Source organism: Mus pahari, chromosome 2, assembly GCF_900095145.1.
Source record: "Mus pahari chromosome 2, PAHARI_EIJ_v1.1, whole genome shotgun sequence".
Lineage (NCBI taxonomy): Eukaryota > Metazoa > Chordata > Mammalia > Rodentia > Muridae > Mus > Mus pahari.
In genome coordinates this window covers 77,837,039-77,851,563 of record NC_034591.1, presented here as the reverse complement: position 1 = coordinate 77,851,563, position 14,525 = coordinate 77,837,039, and the positions used below count along the sequence as shown (strand labels likewise).

The 14,525-nt window shown below is 40.3% G+C and overlaps 1 protein-coding gene across 1 annotated transcript in view; it reads left to right on the top strand.

The window, feature by feature from the left end:
- Positions 1-14,525, top strand: part of Gprin3 (GPRIN family member 3) — an 86,556-nt gene that overhangs the window by 44,496 nt on the left and 27,535 nt on the right. The gene's annotated exons all lie outside the window — the stretch shown is intronic.

Here is a 14,525-nt window from a genome sequence, read left to right as displayed (position 1 = left end):
GAGAGAGAGAGAGAGAGAGAGAGAGAGAGAGAGAGAGAGAGAGAGAGAGAGAGATCAATAGGCTCTGTGCCCTTCCTGCCATAATAGACATATTGGGTATGAAACTCTGCCACCCACATATATGCATCTTTCAATACTTAACATTCTCAGGCTAGGATGACAGCCACCTGATCTTTACAAGCCGGTCTCCATACTGATCTAATTAGCTAAGAAGGTAGTTTCTCTGGAAAGACTAAAATTTGGGAAACTCATTGCTAGCATTTCCATGCACTGATCTACCTTCCCCATGACTGCATTGACCCAGGAGGTCCCAGTATCTAGAAGGTCTTGTGAGTTCTCCATTTAGATTCTACACAAGCTCCTGCTCATCAGCTTTAGGTGCCTGCCCTGTCTCACAGCCAAATCCCAGTTCCAATCTAGGCAGAAGGCACTGCTAGAGTGAGTAGTTAGGCCTTAAGAAAGCTTCAAGACACAGCTTGCCAGGTAGGAGAAGCCAAGAAATATGTTTCCAAGCTGATGCTGGCACAGGAAGCCAGCTCACTAAGCAATCGGAACTGTTAGTTAACCAGATGGTCTCGGGGCTTCAACTTTGAATCTGTGTGTACTTATGGAGAGTGAATCTTCAGTGTTTGGTAATGCCTGCTTTTCCCCCCCAAATCAAACAGTTGCTGCCCTGAATTGTAACCTAAAAGATGTAGAGCAGAGCTAGGTGGCCTTCAAAGGGAAATTTGTCTTTATGCCTGAGAAGACTTTGGGCAGAAAGGAGGGGATATTAACTAGGCAAGAGTCCTTCTGACCAAAGATATTCCACAGGAGAGCTAAGTACTTCCATGTTGGCTTCTATATGAAGTTGCTCCAAGTGTGTACAGAAGTTAACTCTTGAAAACTGGAAAAGCATACACAACAATTTTCATTATTCAAAGCTTTCCAGATAATTCTTATATTTGATCCAACTCATCCAAATCTACCTAATTTTCTCTCAGATGAAGACACTGCAGCCACCAAAGCTCAACTCTCAAGGCTTCCTACTTTCTAACCTTCCTACAGCTCCATGCTGACTTACAACCAGCACATTCTCTGGAAAAACATCCCTAGCACCATAAGAATTAATCCAGTTACATGTCTGGGCCACTTTGCAATGGGAATGTGTTATGAAAATTTTTTCATTAGTTCATCTTCTCATTTTGCAGCATCATGGAAGGCTGATGGACCACAGCAGAGCCTCTTGAGGCAACCAAATGTGGTATACAAGAATATTTGAGCTACTTTAGGAATATCACATTCTGTTCCACAGTAGACACATACATTTTAAAGTAATGACAAAATTCTAGTACAATAAGTAAGCAAACTAACCTAGTCACTTACTCAAAAGCACTGTTATCAGCGTCTCTTGGCTAACCTTTTTTCTTACCATGCTTTTAAGTGTTGGGAAGTATTATTCTCCATGCTCAACCTTTATCCCTTAGTTTCAGGCTCCCTACCCTCTTAAACACATCCACCCCTCCCTTGTGTGCCTTGGCCACTCTGTAATTAACCTTTTCATAGACTCTGTCTTCCTTATTTTATTCACTCTTCTTGAGATCAGAGTCCATGTTTATTTTGTCTTCAGTGCATACTTCAGGAGTTTGTAAACTCTGGGTGCTTAATTAGCTGAACTGAACTAAACTACAATTGGAAATAGCAGGAAGGAAGATGTGATGCAAATGACACAGACCATCACATATAAGGCAGGAATGATGGACACAAGTCAGCTGTTTCCAGGTTCTTGGCTTCTCAGTCAATGATTTGATATAAGTACACAAAGATTCCAAAGTAGCAAGGAAAACTATTTAAGAGAAAGGTGATAGTACTTTCAAAATATGTTGTTGGTGTGAGTGCGAGTACTTAAGGGTCCCAACTTATCATCTATGCTTCTTTTATGAAGTCTAAAGGAAAAGCAGCTAGTTGCTAAAATGTATGTGATGGTTTGAATGAGAAATGTCTCCCAGAGGCTCATGTCTTTGAACACTTGGTCCCCAGTTGGTCATGCAGTTTTGGGGACATTATAGACCCATTAGAAGGAGCAACCTTGCTGGAGGAAGTACATCACTGGAGGTTAGCTTTGAAGGCTTATATACCCGATGGGTTCTTGTTCTCTCTGCTGTTTCTTATGTACAGATAAAATGTAATCAGCCTGCTTCTTGTTCCTCCTGCCATGGCCAATACACTGTCCCTCTGAAACCATTAAGAAATAAACATCTTTCTTCTCTCAGTTACTTTTGATCATGGTATTTTTCACAGCAACAGGAAAATAATCAATATGGGGCATAATTTGTTTAGTTCTGTATTTTGATTGACAGATTTAAGTTAGGAAAGCTTTTGGTCACAGTACACATCCCTTCCAATGATGCATTTGATTTTAGCAGTTTGCATAACCAATATGCATAGGTATAAAGGAATTTCTCCAGAAGTTCCAAGTAGAGTACATATTCTGCCTTATTGCCAATGTATCCAAAATCATTACAGGTCTGATTGTTTTCCCCTATTCCAAGCTAACTAGATATAACTGGAGTAATTTTAGTAGAAACTGTCCATCACTGATTATCAGGAATTAGTAGGAGGAGACCTTAGACTATTGTTTTGAGAACGATGTGTAAGCATCTCCACACAGGTAGAGGTCTTAGAATCCTAACTAGTCGTTATGTGTTCTGTTTAAAGAGGAATGCCTATGCACAGAACTTTTACCAGGGGTCTATGCTGGCTTTATGCTCTATCCTTGGATCAGTTTGTTTTTTAACTAATATAATGTAATTTAATCCAGTTAGTTTCACACAGGTACATAATACATTCTGGTCACAATTCATTCTTTCACTCTCTCTTATCCTCCTGATACACCCTCACTTATCAAGTCCCCACCCCACTTGTTTGTCTTTTTGTTTTGTTTTATTTTTGCTTTGTAACTCATTGAGTTTAACAAGGTTTACCTAGGTAGCATGAGTAAGAAACCATCTGCTGGAGGCTTTGTAAACTCATCTGTGCTAAGGCAACTTTTGACTAGGTTATTCGTGTTTTGTTTTGTTTTGTTTCCTCTTCTGGTGTTGGGGTTCTCTGTATAGTCTGCATATTAATCCTCTATCAGGTGTGTAGCTGGTGAGAATTTCTCCAATTCTGTAGGCCATATCTTCTCTTGATTGTTAAAATGTGGTCAATAAGTTCCCATTTGTCAAATGTTTGCCTAGTTTCCTCAGCAACTGCCTAGAGAGTGTTTCCCTTCCTTTTCCCTTAGCCCTTTCAGAATTTCAGGGCTTATATTATGGAGTTGATTTTGTCTGGAGGGAAAGTTCAGAGTCTAGCTTTGCTCATCAATGTGTAGCCATCCAGATTCCCCAGAACCATTTGCTAAAAAGTCTATCTTTTCTCCAATAAGGGGTTTTAATCTTTTGTGAAAATTTGGGTGACCATTACTGCATGAATTTATATGTTCATTTTTTCATTGCCCTGTATGTCTGCTCCTGTGGCAGTGCCATGCTGTTTTTGTTATGATGACTCTGAAGTATAACTTGAAATCAAGAATGACGGGTTGTTCTGGAGACTGTGATTTTGTTGTTATTGTTCCATAATCCTTGACTATCTGGGATCTTTTGCACTTCCATATGAACTTTAACATTAAAAATTCTCTAAAGAATGACACTGAAATTTTTATTGGGATCACATTGAACCTTTAGATTGCTTTGTTGAGATGACCATTTTCACAATATGATTCTTCTTATCCATGAGCATGGGAGAGGCCTTTCCATTCTCTAATGTCGATGTCAATTTCCTTCTTCTGTATTTTTATTATAGAGGTCTTTCACTCTTTTGGTTTATTATTCCAAGATATTATGTTTTATTATTATTATTATTATTATTATCATTATCATTATTACTTTGAGGCTATTATAAATAGGATCAATTCCCTATTTCTTTTCCGGTATCTTTGTCATCAACATATACAGGAAGACAACTGATAGCTTGCTAATCTTGTATACTGCTAATTTACTAGAACTACTTATCAGTTCCTAGAGTTTCTGTTGGGAGACTTTAGGGTCCTTTAAATAAAATTTAATGAAAACAAAAGAAGACAAATTTCTTCATTAGGGTTTCTATTGCTGTGATGAACAACCATGAACTAAAAGCAAGCTGGGAAGGAAAGGAATAACATTTGGCTTACACTTCCATATTGCTGTTCATCACTGAAGATAATCAGGACAGGAACTCAAACAGGGCAGAAACTTGGAGGTAGAATCTAATACAGAGGTCATGTGGGGGTGCTACTTATTGGTCTGTTCTTTGTGGCTTGCTCAGCCTGCTTTCTTTTTTGTTGTTGTCTGTTGGTTTGTTTGTTTTCATTATTATTTTATTTGTTATTATCTACAGTCCAGTCATTGACCCCCAGTCCCACCTCCTAAGTTCCTCATCCCATAATCCCTACCCCCTGTCACTGAGAGGATGTTCTACCCCACACCAGACCCCCCTCATAGGTCCTCAAGTTTCTCAAAAATTAGAGGAAATCTCAAAAATTAGTAGCAATCTCATTCCTACTTCTCTGAGGCCATCCCAGGCAGTCCTCAGCTGTATAATGTGCTATATATCAGTGTCTGGGAGTTCCCAGAGGTCCAGGTCAGTTGAGACTGCTGGTCTTCTTATGGGGTTCCCCTCCCCTTCAGCTTCTTCAATCCTTCCCCTAATTCAACCACAGGAGTCCCCGACTTCATCCAATGGTTGAGTCTAAGTTTCTGTGTCTGTCTCTGTAAGCTGCTCTCAGAGGACAGCCAGCACGTCATAGCATCAGTAATAGTGTCAGGACTTGGTACCCCTCCGTGATATGGATCCCGAGTTGGGTTGGTCATTGGACTGCCTTTCCTTCAGCCTCTTCTCCATTTTTTGTCCCTAGAGTTCTTTCAGGCAGGAACAATTATGGGTCAGAAATTTTGACTGTATCTTGGTAACCCCACCCCTCCTCTTGAAGCCCTGGAAATGGACTATCTACTAGAAATGGACTCTATGAGTTTCCTCTCCCCACTGTTGGGCATTTCATCTAAGGTCACTCCAATTGAGTCCTAAGAGTCTGTCACCTCCCTGGTCTCTGGTACTTTCTAAAGCATCCCCCACCTCCCACCTCCCAAGGTTACAGATTTCTGTTCATTCTGCCAGCCCTCTGGGCTTCTCTTCTGCCCTCTCATACCTGATCCTGTTCCCCTTTTGCCTGCCCCTTCCCTCTCCCACACTGATCCACACCCCCTCTATTTCCTGGATTATTTTCTTACCCCTTCTTAGTCGGATTGAAGCATCCACAGTTGGGCCTTCCTTCTTGTTAAACTTCTTATGGTCTGCAGGTTGGATCCTAGGTATTCTATAATTTTTGGCTAATGTCCACTTATTAATGAGTGCATACCACTCATGTCCTTTTGGACCTAGGTTACCTCGCTCAGGATGATGTTTTCTAGTTCCATCCATTTGCTTGCAAAATTCATGGTTTCCTCATTCTTCATAGCTAAATAGTATTCCATAGTGTAAATGAACATTTTCTGTTTCCATTCTTTGTTTAATGAACATTTTAGGTTGTTTCCAGCTTCTAGATAATACAAATAAAGCTGCTATGAATATAGTAGGACATATGCCTTCTGGTACAGAGGAGCATATATTGGGTATATGCCCAGGAGTGGTATACCTTGGTCTTCATGTAGAACTATTCCCAGTTTTCTAAGGAACAGTCAGATTGGTTTCCAGAGTGGTTGTACCAGTTTGTGATCCTACCAGCAATGGAGGAGTGTGCCTCTTTCTCTAGGCCTGTCTGACTCAGAGTCATTTAACTTTTAGTCACTTCTTTAAAGCCTTAGTCTTCAAATACAGTCACATTGCTTATGAAGGCCTTTATTCATAATTTCTGAGTGACAAAATTCAATCCTATAATACTATAGTTTTTAGGATTTATCAAGTTGGTAGATATGAATAAAGAATAAAGTAGTAAAAAAACTCTACAGTGGGATACTAATTAAGTAGCCTCTATGATGACAATAATCATATATATGATTATATATATATATATATATATATGATATATATATAATCTGAACATTGAAAATGACCAGCAAAAATAGGAGTATAGGAGTGAAGAAGGGCTTAATAAGAAATTTAGTCATCTCAGTACTGAAGTGAGCCTGGAAGGTCTGCTTCTGTGTGGTTTACTCACAGAGCTGGGAATTCACTGCTTGACTTTCCATTGGGCCCTCTCCAGGTGACTACCTGTGTTCTTATAACATGGCACTGGATTCCCCAAGAAAGAATGACTCAAAAAAGAGAATGGACACTCTTTTGTCACCCTAAATCCAGAAAGCAAAGAGCACACTTTCCATTGCTCTATCTTCAAGGAACAAATCATTCATCAGGTCTGCATGCATCCAGAGGGAAATTACTGTCCGTCCTTTGAAACAAGATGTATTGAGTTTTCTGGATGATTTTATACTGCCATACTATACTTCTTGCTCAACAGAAACGATCGTGGATATAATAAGAGTTTATCCCTGCAAAGCACCTGAAATAATGCAACAGATATTTAACACATACTCAGGTAGGAAATTGTAATCGTGGCAGTCTGAGAGAATTACCCAGGTGTCACTGAGACATTTTGTTTATTCTTTGTGAATGTTGCATCATTCACTCAAATCTCACTCATCATCTCATCCTCACAAAGAGAAAACAAACAAACAAAAATCTCACTATGGAAGCTGCAGCGACTCATGGTATATCATCCAGTATACATATTTGCCCAAACAGTTTTACTTGCAAATGTTCACTGCAATGAGCCATTGGTCTGGTTCGGGGTCTCTGGCTTCGGCTATACTGTCAAAACTGGAAGCTTCACCAGGACTCATCCTGTTGCTGCCCTGTGTCATGGAGATCCTGCAGCTTTGGTTCTGCAGGTCTGGCCCCTCCACATTCTCCAGCAGTTCACTGTTAGGGTAGAAGTTGGGGCAAACCCAACTCAAAGCCTTGGATCTGGATCTGGGTGGCAGCTGAGTGGGTCAGTCCACTAGCTCTCCTGTGCTTGTGTCACCAGGGTCAGCTCTCCTGCTTTACCTGAGTCAGCAAGGGCACAGGGCCAGTTCTCCCACTCGAATGCCCTCGGGGCCAGCTCTCCTGCATTGCCTAGGTAAGGGGTGGGGCCAGCTCTCTGGAGTGCCACAGCTTATCAGGAGTAGGGACAGCTCTCTATAGCCCTCAGACATCAACACAGCCCCAAGTGACAGCCCAGACTAGGGAAGTTTCCATGACTTTTGGTGATAATGTGGGGCATGGAAATCGACACAGATCCCTGCTGCTTCAAGGCCATAGACTCAGACATGTCCCTTATTGGCACCATGGTCCAGGATATCAGCATGGCCTCAGGTGGCAGCATAGGCTCCTCAGATCAGGCTGATCCTCACAACTTTTGTGTATCTCCAGTTCTGCCTCTCTTCATAGCGTATAAGCCATTCTCCTTTGCTTTCTCTCCCATCTCTCTATCACACACTTGGTCATCCATCATAGTGACACCAGCCCACCTCCACTACATGGCGGGAGGTGGGCCTCTCTCTTGCCCAAACATTTGTCTCATTTCATCTTCCATCTTCAGTCATGTACTCTGATTTCTTGGTTATAGGAAGACAGACAATTCAGCATGAATCAGTACACATTTTCATTTTCAAGCTTGAAAGTGATCTCTTTCCTCTATTCTAACTCCCTTATCTAAAAATTAAAGCAAAATATTTACACTATGAAAGAGTTACAGAAAAATAAGTACTTATCTGATGTTGGAAAAGAGAGAGGAAAGGGAAAAATAATAGATTTCTATTGGCATTAAGAGAAAGATTCTATGTGGTACTTCGATTGTTGGCTGTGGTGGTAAATTATACAAGATGAAACAAGCTTTATCATAAACTTATTGTGACCAATTTTGAATCAGACACTAATTATAAATAACCCAGAACTTTCTGTGGTGGGAGAACTGGGTTTTGATTGTGCCAAAATGTATTGGCTTATGTTGTTTATGTTCTCGTGCTTGTGGTTATTTCTGGTGTGAACTGGCCTGGGCGTCTCTGTCTGAAGCCTGCCTTCTATGACCCTGGTTGCAGCAGATCTCTTGGGAGACCTGTGTCCCTGACTGCAGATCTCCTGGGAGATTTGCAGGCTGTGGGGTAGTACGAGGGGCAGACATGCCAATCTGCCCTGGCAGAGGTGCAGACTAAATGGAAAATAGGTTTTTGTGAAGTGGAGGGCTCCCACATTGGCTGGGCTCCTTGGGGGTCGCAGCTGTGCAGTTATTTGGGCAGTGGTATCACCTGTTGCCCTGACTGTAGCAGATCTCCTTGAAGACCTGCAGACTGTATAGTGGTGAGAGGGGCAGACACACTGATCTGCCTCAGAGAAGGTGCAGACTGGAAGTGTCAGTCCGCTTTCTTATGAACCCAGGACCACCACCCCAGAGATGGTACCACCCACAATGTGCTATGCCATGCTGCATCAATCATTAATCAAGAGAATGCCCTAAAGCTCAGTTTTATTGAGATGTTTCCTCAGTTGAGGCTCCTTGCTCTCTAATGGCTCTAGCTTGCAAAACCAGCCAATACAAGAAATACTGCATATATCAACATTGGTTTGGGGGCAAACAGGAAAGTGGTTAGATTATAAATATGAATATTTTATACAAATGTATATAATTATGTGTATTTGGAGATGTATATAAAAATCGCTTTCTGTCAAAGACAGTTCACTGATATAAGTAAATGATAGATGAAGTTTATAAAACCGTAATAGTTCAATGTATTTGGAATTCTAATAAACCACTTAAAACAATTAGAAACATGTTGTCAAGAAAGTGCAAAACATTCCGAGGAAATGGAGATTTGCATTGCACATGCAAGTAACTGAGGACATAAAGAGAAAATTTTCTCCTTTTAACCTCAGATATGCTAAGGTAACCTTGGCTAACACATTGGTGTAACTGACTGCGAGATTTCAGAAGAAGTCTTATTTTTTTTTTTTTATGGAACTATCAAAGGTAGGTATAGTGGGGAGGGCTGCTTCTCTTTTTTTCCATTTTTTTTTTTATTATTTTCTTTATTTACATTTCAAATGCTATCCCAAAAGTTCCCTATACCCCCGCCCCTGCTCCCCTACCCACCCACTCCCACTTCTTGGCCCTGGCCTTCCCCTGTGCTGGGTCATATAAAGTTTGCAAGACCAAGGGGCCTCTCTTCCCAATGATGGACAAGCTAGACAAAGAATTCTCAACTGAGGAATACGGAATGACTGAGAAACACCTGAAAAAATGTTCAACATCATTAGTCATCAGGGAAATGCAAATCAAAACAACCCTCTGCTTGTGGACGTTGTACATCGTGGTGCGGAGCCTAGTGCGCACCACGATGTACAACGTCCACAAGCAGGTAACTGGAGGATATCATCCTTAGTGAGATAACCCAATCACAAAAGAAGTCACTAGATATGCACTCACTGATAAGCAGATATTAGCCCAGAAACTTAGAATACCCAAGATACATTTTTGCAAAACACAAGAAAATCAAGAAGGATGACCATTTGTGGATACTTCATTCCTCCTTAGAATAAGGAACAAAATACCCATGAAAGGATATAGATACAGAGACAAAATTTAGAGCTAAGATGAAAGGATGGACTATCCAGAGACTACCCCATCCGGGGTTCCATCCCATCATCAGCCACCAAACCCAGATACTTATGCACATGCCAGCAAGATTCTACTGAAGGGACCCTGATATAGTGGCCTCTTGTGAGGCTATGCCAGGGCCTGGCAAACACAGAAGTGGATGCTCATAGCCAGCTATTGGATGGAGCACAGGGCCCCCAATGGAGGAGCTAGAGAAAGTACCCAAGGAGCTGAAGGGGGATGCAACCCTGTAGGTGCAACAACAATATGAACTAACCAGTACCCCCTGAGCTCATGTCTCTAGCTGCATATCTAGCAGAAGATGGCCTAATTGGCCATCATTGGGAGGGCTGCTTCTTAAAGTGGATTACCATCCTTTACAGAACATACATTATGCTCTATAAACTTCAATGGAAATTAGGAAAAAACAGCCACAGTACAGTTAATTCAAAATACACCAAGGTGTTTCTAAAAGTATCCTTTAATATTGTAGCACAACTTCACTGTAGCCTTAGTTCAGAGCTCACAGTATGTGTACGCTGCTGTCCCACCACACAATAGTAGTAACGCTGCCTAAAATACTGCAGCCTCAATTCAAGACACTGAGTGTAATGAACTGAACTGGTATTACTCTACATAGGACATTTGGCCTATTACAGAAACATAATGCTTCAATTTCAGAACATAAAGTCTTATAACATATGTTTTTACTTGGATTCCTTAACTTCGATCAAAATATATCTTTGGATCCTGTTGTGTTGAAATGTTTGATTCTTTTTTTTAAAATTATTTTATTAGATATTTTCTTCAGTTACATTTCAAATGCTATCCCTAAAGTCCCCTATACCCTCCCCCTACCAGAAATGTTTGATTCTTAAAGTTGCTGTTTAGTGGAGCTGCAGAAATGGATGGCTCAGAGGGTAAGGGCACTGTGTGCTCTTGCAGAGGACCTGGGTTTGGTTCCCAGAACCCAAATGGTGGCTCACGACCATCTGGTACTCCAGTTCCAGGGGCTCTAATGCCTTCCTTTGACCTGTTTGGTCATGAATACATACACATGCATACATTCTGGAAAACACAAATATGCATAAAATTAAAAGAAATAAATATTTAAAAAATATTTTAAGCTGCTATTTGAGTTGCTGAATTAAGTTTTTTTTTCTGAATTAAGTTTTATTTGAAAATTCTTTAATTAAGTTTGGCTTGAGTTTAAAACAAAATTTATAGCAATTCCTAAAATGGCCCCTAATATACTTCTGCCATTTTGTATCACATATTTATGTGAAGGAAGATTCTAGCATTGACAATTGTAAAAAGTACAGATCATTCTGAAAAACAATACTTAGTGTTCCGTACTGACAAATATTCAGCCAAGATTTAATTATTTATGTAAAAAAGCAAGGATTTGAATAATATCAGTATGCAAATTTATTTTAGTCTTTTATAAATGTTATATTTATATGCATACCAAAAAATTGTTTTGAAATAAATTCCTATAAAATCTGTCAGCAAATTTCAAGTTGTATGCTTCCTTTGTATACTATGGGATCAAGCAAAACATTCTTGGAACAAATAGGAGGAGCTCAAGAATTTCATGGCAGTGTGACCCTGTTAGTAACAGCATTTGCAGTTGCCATGCTGGGTCATGAATGCCACTCCTGTCTCTGAGTTCTGACAATTCTTTTAGAATCCTTCACTTGGCAAATTTGCATCAAGATACGGGGTTCAGTCTTTTGATTGAACAAACAGTTCTTGGTTTTGGTTTTCATGTTCTTTAACATGTTGATGTCTATCTGAACATATTAGGGCTGGTGTGGTAAGAACCATAATCCTGGAAAACTTAAAGAAAAGGGATTTGCTAAGGCACAGACAGATTGTATCTTAGTTAGGGTCTTACTACTTTGAACAGACATCATGAGCAAGACAACTCATAAAGGACAATACTTAATTGGGGCTGGCATACAGGTTCAAAGGTTTAGTCCGTTACCATCAAGGCAGGAGCATGGCAGCATCCAGGCAGACCTGATACAGGAAAAGCTGAGAGTACAGCATCTTCATCGAAGGGAATCCAGGAGCAGACTGTTTTCAGGCATCTAGGAGGAGGGTCACAAAGCTTACCCCCACAAAGACACACTTCCTCCAACAAGGCCACACCTACTCCAGCAAGGCCACACCTCCTAAAAGTGCTACTCCCTGAGCCAAGCATATTCACACCACTACAGACTGAGAGTCTGATGAAGGATCTTCTTGGATCTTAAGCACCTATCCTATTGCTATATGGTAGTATGGCAGAAAAATTGTTGAGAAAATCAATTCTATTTACAGGATCGAATTCCCCATTCGTAAGGACTGTGCCCTTAGGATCTAATCATCCATCCTTCATCCTAGGGATTAGGTTTCAAACTCTGAGTTTTAGGAACACAATTATTAAGTCTGGAGTAGAAGACTGTCTTAGCTATGGTTTTGGGTTAGTTTAGTTGGTTGGTTGGTTAGTTGGTTGGTTGGTTGGTGGCTGGTTGGTTGTGGGTATTGTTAATACTACTATTATGGTTTGATTTTCTGTTTTCCATTTGTTTGGTTTGGTTTGATTTGGGGGGATTATTTTTGTTTATTTGTTTTGGTTTTTTTTTTTTTTTTTGGTTATTGGTATTTTGGGTTTTTGGGTTTTGGTTTGGGCTTAGATTGGAATAGGGATTGGGGTTGGGGTTCTTTTGGATAACATCACTCTATAGTCAAAGCTGGCCTCTAACTCTTACCACAGTCTCCTGTGTTCTGGGATCACTGGCACATGCTACCACATTCAGGAAAAGTTCTCATAATTCTCATCTGCAATGCATTGCTACAATCTAGATAAGAAATGTCTCTTCCCAAGGCTAATGTACTGAAAAGTTGATCCCCAGCTAGTGTTGCTATTAACTGATAACTAAATCATAAGGCTTGTAATTTCCTTGGTATACTAATCCATTGACAAGTTCATAGGTAAGGGGGTTCTTAGGCTGGATGTGGGGCAGAGTTGGAGGACATAGATCACTGGGGGTGACCTATACCTTCAAAGGCTATCATTTGTCCCTGACCCTTCCTCTTCCTCTCTGTCCCTGCCTGCATCCTGTCTACCATGAGGTGAGATGCTTCACTCACTACAGGTTCTCACCATGATGCTCTGTCTCCACATACACTATCCACCAGGCCAGAAGCGTGAAAGCCAAGTAACCTGGGCCTAAAGTCCATGAAGCCAAGCCAAGTCTTTCCTCCTCCTAGTTGATTAGCTCAGGTGTGCTTCTTCCATGTCTTCTCTTTCCACCAATTGCATACACTATTGTTTTAGCCATAGGCCATGCCTCCCGCAGTATTCTTTGATCCTGATATTCCTCTACTGAGATGCTGTTAGTGAGGTGGTAAAGAACACAGGTGGAGGTCATACTCCTGTATACTCTTCATTGGCTCTCTGGCTTTGGCAAAATTGATGAAATCATTTGAACTTGTTTTGTCAACTATAAAGTATGAGCCAAGTAGTATTACCTCTTAAGATTATTGTGGAGTTTAAATGAGATCAATGAACTCTTCAGAATATAAGGATAATTGTAGCATGGTATGTGCTCAATGTTACATTTCCATCTCTTAACTCATGGTCAACCTACAGGAGATGGAGAGTAACTTCAAGCTTTCCATAGACTTACACATTGCTTCTACAGTATTGTTAAAGACTCCTACTTCACACCCTGCCCCATCCCTGAGCAGTGTAGAGTTGACCTTTCCTCCAATGATCCTTCTAACATGCATATGAATCCTTCGAGGCTGAACCAAGTCCCAGCATTTGCATTTACAGATTATTACTTTTACTAGCATTATTCCCTATCATTTTTAATGGAATTGGTTTAGAACATCTTCCTTATATAAACTTATAAGAATCCCTTAACACTTTTCAATTTCAAAGTTTGCTATATTAAAACAAACAGTCATAGCTAAAAATAAGAATGTTTAATGTTATGGCAGAGAGGTGGTCCAGCAGGTAAAAAGCACTTCTGATGCCTGCCTTCAGACCTGGGACCCAAGTAAAGATGCAAGAAGAGAACCATCTTCACAGAAGTGCTGCCCTCTACACAAGTATAGCATGTGCATGCCTACACACACACACACACACACACACACACACACACACACACACACACACCATACTTATACATGATAATAATGATAATAACAATAGCAAATTACTTTTTAAAAATTGTTAAAGTATTTACAGTTATTATTCTATGTTCCTAGATGTCTCTTTCACTGTATTACTCAATAGCAACATTTTTAACAACCACCGTTACCAAGTTTTTCTAAAGATTTTTACTAACTTCAAAAAACACTTTTTCCACCTTTTCATGCAAAGTAATTAGAGCCAAATGAGGTGGTAACAAGAACTGGCCAATAAGCAGACGCCCCAAAACTGCCAGTTGATAGAACTCCATTTCATAGGCCAGTTCAGTAAATGTGACACTGAGCAGTTGTCAGTACTTATTTAGAAAGCCTCCCCTATAAACCCCAGAGTGAACCTCCTTTCTATGCTAGTTATTTGATTTACTTTTCAGGCTCAGTTCACTTGGGTAGAATTATTGGCTCTAAGTTTACTTAAATGATCTGCATACTTATAGTGTCCTCCATAGGTCAGTTCACGTTCCCTTAAGCAGGACTAAAATGGCCAGTTTCACCCTGCCTGTGTAACCACTGTAGCTGTGGTGTTTTGTGCTGATTCACCTTGATGTGGTATCAGAGGTTGTGATTGTTTTTATGGGGTGTTTTTTTTTTTTTTTTTTTGGTGTTGTTTTTCCCCCTGAGAATAGCTAGGTTTATT